This window comes from Girardinichthys multiradiatus, chromosome X, assembly GCF_021462225.1.
Source record: "Girardinichthys multiradiatus isolate DD_20200921_A chromosome X, DD_fGirMul_XY1, whole genome shotgun sequence".
Lineage (NCBI taxonomy): Eukaryota > Metazoa > Chordata > Actinopteri > Cyprinodontiformes > Goodeidae > Girardinichthys > Girardinichthys multiradiatus.
This window is the reverse complement of record NC_061817.1, coordinates 6,061,179-6,066,910: the sequence shown is the minus strand read 5'-3', so window position 1 is coordinate 6,066,910 and position 5,732 is coordinate 6,061,179.

The following is a 5,732-nucleotide window of genomic DNA, read 5'->3' as shown; positions in this document are numbered from 1 at the left end:
CTGTCTTTCTTTTGTGGAATTTCTGTGTAGATATTGCATGAACATAGAAAACCTGCTAAATGAGCTTTTAATAATAACTTTTAAATAAAAAACTGCTTAGTTCTATATCTATATTGGTATTGACAGTCACTCTGAAGAGCTTCATGAGCCGCATGTGGCCCCGGAGCCGCAGGTTGGAGACCTCTGATTTATACAAAAGCTTTGTAAGATTGTTCAGCAGTTTCAGCACCCTCTAGTGGTAATAAAAAAGAACTAAACGTTAATAGAGTTGTGGCAGATACAGAAAATAGGTTTAATGAGAGTAATGACCACCCTGATCAGTAATAGAATTGATTCTTAAATCATGAAATTAATTAAGATGGATTTTTATGAAATCCATCTTAAAGAAAGATAAACTTAAATCACACTCAAAAAGGTTGTAACAGAATATATTGATTAAGAAAAACAAACAAAAAACAAACAACCCCCCCCAAAAAGACAGTTTTGACCCAACAGAACAGTAGATACATGTTCCTCTTCCACACCCAATTTATATCCATCAGTGGGCTGCACTGCAGTGGACATAGACACACACAGCGTGCCCCGCCCTCTGCCTCATCATCCTCACTTCCCTTGTCTTTGACGTCCATGTTTCTGCCTCATGCTTCCCACTGAGTGCATCTGCTCTCCGATCTAATCTTTGCCTAAAATCACAGCAATAATCCAGGATCCATCTGTCCTGATAGAGACAGAGAGAGAGAGGAATTGTGCTCTTCATGTAAAACACTGATCCAGTGTGTCACAGTGTGACAGGACCTTCAGTGGAAATTATGAATCCCGATGACACGATTGTGCTGAAATCTGACGTCGCTTCAATCTTTACTTTACACAAGGTTTATCTCACATGTACATTTTTATACATAAAATATTTTCCACATTTCTGCAAGTTTAAATATGATATTTTTTTTCCCTCTTCTTACAACTATTCTCATCCGGCAACCACACTTTCCATCAAGAGAGGAGAGAACATTTGAACAGCCATAAAGTTTGACAAAGAAGAAAATCCATTAAAGATACACTGATATGACACATGGAAATAAAATTTTACACAGGAGATGATTATTCATGTCCTAAATACTTTACAATCAAAACAAAATCGGATTTACCTACTTTTGATGCTATGACAACAGAGGCTAACAACATGTTACTGTTATGCCTTCACATCCTTTTAACATTCATTGTTGATCACAAACGAGATCTGAAAAGGACTCGTAAATACTTATTTTCACTTGAACGATGTTACATCAGATTAAATCAGGAGTTACGTGTGTGTATTTGCATGAATACACCTTTTTAGGAATTTGATGCAATGTACTGAGCAGGTTATACAGTTCAATAGCTCCTCTGCAAGAAAAACCCAGTGTTCACTGCACCAATACAGAGATAGATACTATAACAGAATGTGCAAAAAAACAACAACCAAAAAAACATCTGATTGGCTGCATTTTACACAATCGCTGATCAAATTTTCCTGTAGGTGCTTGCTTATCCTATCATTCGGCCATTGTGGGTTCTCTCTTACAATAGAAATCAATGTGTCGCCATTCGTTCTGCATGATACCTCGCTGTGCATGTTTGAAATCAACTATGTTTGTTGTTGTGCTTTATGAGTAAAACCAAAGAGCTGGCTGGAAAGTTGCGAAATAACTGTGCAAATTAAAACATGCTCACTGCACAATGTTTCAGCACCGGCACCTGACACAACTGCCCACTTACTGCCACACATGCACACGCAACACCTGACCCAACGACACAAACACGACAAAAAATATATTAGAAAGGACAGAGACATGAAATGAAAGGTGAGGAGAGGACAGAAGAAAGGGAGCTAGAGAGACAGTAGGAAAGGCATGACCCCTTGAACTTCAGGTCAGGGTTTACTACATCTGTTGTTCTATGCTGATAAAGAAGCAATAAAGCCAGTATCACAATTTTTTTATTTTTCTCTGCCAAATCTCTGATGTGAGGGAGTAAACTTTTGACCTGATGTGCAGTTCAGCTCAGAGGTTTACATACACCCATCATCTTCTTGTGGATGTCATAATATTTTGGGAATTGTTTTTATTCATTTGAATAGATCTCTCTCCAGGGTAGAGTCATTAGACAACAAATAACTTAATTAAAATATCCCTTAGCAATTTGCAGAGATGCCACACATTTGTCATCAGGTAGGTTTCCATTATAATTCTGCTCACTTCTTTCACCAGAGTTCTGTTAAATTAGTTTGGTTCCAGGCATAGATGTAATTTTAAACACATTCCACAAATTTTTCAATAGAGCTGAAGTTTCTGCCATTCCAAAAGGTTAATGTCAGCCAACATTATGCTTTCCAAAACTCGATATTTGTTTGGGATTACTGTCTTGCTCGAAAGCCTAATTGTGTCCAAGATTCAAGCAACTAGATGTTGGCTTGAGGTGAAGTTGAAAAACCTGTGCTTTTGTTTGGCGTCCCCTCAGTCCATGGCAGTGTTAAACTATCTATACTGTGGAAAGACCCAAGGAGCACTTGCAGAGAACTCCAGAAAGACCTGGAAGAAGCAGGGTCAGTTTTTCCTATGAAAACAATATTTAATGCATTCAGCCGCAATGGCCTCAATACACACTCACTGTGCAAGACTCCACTGCTGAAGAAAAAGCATGTTGAAACGTGTTTAAAGTTTGCTGTGGTAGATCTGGACAAGCCAGTGAAATTCTTGGAGAATATACTCTGGTCAGATGATGTCAAAGTTGTACTTTTTAAATGTCATTACACACACCAAGTTTAGAGAAAGAACGGTTCTACCTATAAAAACACCAATGCCAAAGGTGAAGTTTGCACGTGGGAACATCGAGGTCAAGGCTGACTGGTACTGGCAGTCTTCATATTACTGAAGGAAGGATGAAAGTGGGACATTCTTGATAAGCCTCTGAAGATGAGACCAGTGTAGTTTCCTGGCAAAACAATACTCCCAAACGCACAGCCAAGGAAACTCTTGGTTTCAGAAAAGAAAGTTAAACTACTAAAATGGCCCAACTGTCTGGAGCTAAAATATTTGCTGAAAATTTACGGAAGGAACAGACGATCAGATCGTATAGAAAAGACACCCAGAACCTTTGAAGATTTGAAGACAGTCTGTGTGGGAGACTGTGCCAAAACCACACCTGAGTAATGCATATGTGGACAAATTTTCTGTGACATCTTTGTGCGTGTGGCTTATCTGGTCTTTTCCAACATCTGGAGTTAATTTTTGTCAATAGAAATATAAAAAATATATTTATTGAAAAAAAACTTTGTAGGACATATGCAGTACTTTATCTGCTGTACGCATACATTTCAGTCTGAATGTCTAAATTTCACCATGTGTGGATTGGAGGAAATCATAGTGAATTAAAATTCATGCTCTTAGTTCTTATTTTTCAAAATAATTAAAGTGGTTTGTTGTACAATCATCCACCCTGGAAAACGAACAGTGCAAATACATCATTAAGTGCAGAACTGTGCTTTGTAGTTAGCCCTGACCTAGATGAGACACTGTTAAACGCAACAGGCATATTTTTAAAACCAGTTACACTTCACACACATGCACACACAAACACCCATACACAAATAGTATGTATTTCTATCTTTACAAGGACTTGGCATTGACTTCCATTCATTTTCCATTCATTTCTATGGCCTAACCCGGACCCTAACTCTAAGCCCAACCATTACCAGTACATACCTAACACCTAACCTAACGTAAACTCAATTCACACTTTCGTCCAAAACTCTAACAGTGGGTCTTGACAATGTAGTGTACGGTACAGACCAAAAGTTTGGACACACCTTCTCATTCAAAGAGTTTTCTTTATTTTCATGACTATGAATATTGTACTGAAGGAATCAAAACTATGAATTAACACATGTGGAATTATATACTGAACAAAAAAGTGTGAAACAACTGAAAATATGTCTTATATTCTAGGTTCTTCAAAGTAGCCACCTTTTGCTTTGATTACTGCTCCACACACTCTTGGTATTCTGTTGATGAGCTTCAAGAGGTAGTCACCTGAAATGGTTTTCACTTCACAGGTGTGCCCTGTCAGGTTTAATAAGTGGGATTTCAAGCCTTATAAATGGGGTTGGGACCATCAGTTGTGTTGTGCAGGAGGTGGATACAGTACACAGCTGATAGTCCTACAGAATAGACTGTTAGTATTTGTATTATGGCAAGAAAATACAGCTAAGTAAAGAAAAACAAGTGGCCATCATTACTTTAAGAAATGAAGGTCAGTCAGTCCGAACAATTGGGAAAACTTTGAAAGTGTCCCCAAGTGCAGTCGCAAAAACCATCAAGCGCTACAAAGAACTGGCTCACATGAGGACCGCCCCAGGAAAGGAAGACCAAGAGTCACCTCTGCTGCGGACGATAAGTTCATCCGAGTCACCAGCCTCAGAAATCGCAGGTTAACAGCAGCTCAGATTGGAGAACAGGTCAATGCCACACAGAGTTCTAGCAGCAGACACATCTCTAGAACAACTGTTAAGAGGAGACTGTGTGAATCAGGCCTTCATGGTAAAATAGCTGCTAGGAAACCACTGCTGAGGACAGGCAACAAGCAGAAGAGACTTGTTTGGGCTAAAGAACACAAGGAATGGACATTAGACCAGTGGAAATCTGTGCTTTGGTCTGATGAGTCCAAGTTTGAGATCTTTGGTTCCAACCACCGTGTCTTTGTGCGGCGCAGAAGAGGTGAACGGATGGACTCTACATGCCTGGTTCCCATCGTGAAGCATGGAGGAGGAGGTGTGATGGTGTGGGGGTGCTTTGCTGGTGACACTGTTGGGGATTTATTCAAAACTGAAGGCATACTGTACCAGCATGGCTACCACAGCATCTTGCAGCGGCATGCTGTTCCATCCGGTTTTCGTTTAGTTGGACCATCATTTATTTTTCAACAGGACAATGACCCCAAACACACCTCCAGGCTGTGTAAGGGCTATTTGACCAAGAAGGAGAGTGATGGGGTGCTGCGCCAGATGACCTGGCCTCCACAGTCACCGGACTTGAACCTAATCGAGATGGTTTGGGGTGAGCTGGACCGCAGAGTGAAGGCAAAAGGGCCAACAAGTGCTAAGCATCTCTGGGAACTCCTTCAAGACTGTTGGAAAACCATTTCAGGTGACGACCTCTTGAAGCTCATCAACAGAATACCAAGAGTGTGTGGAGCAGTAATCAAAGCAAAAGGTGGCTACTTTGAAGAACCTAGAATATAAGACATATTTTCAGTTGTTTCACACTTTTTTGTCCAGTATATAATTCCACATGTGTTAATTCATAGTTTTGATGCCTTCAGTGTGAAGCTACAATATTCATAGTCATGAAAATAAAGAAAACTCTTTGAATGAGAAGGTGTGTCCAAACTTTTGGTCTGAACTGTATGTTGGAAAAATGGGCCTTACAGTGGAACACACACACACACACACACACACACACTCTTGTTTTGCTATATGTAGTGAGGACCATGTGTTGACTCCCATTGACTTCCATTGATTTTCAGTCATTTTCAACCCTTTCTATGCCCTAACCCTGACAATAACCCTAAACCTAACTATTACCAGTGCATACCTAACTCTAACCTTAACCTAAAGTCAATTCACACCTTTGTCCTAAACCTAACCGTTAGCAAAATAGGTCGTGAGGACCAGCAAAAATGTCCTCACTTTGGTACAA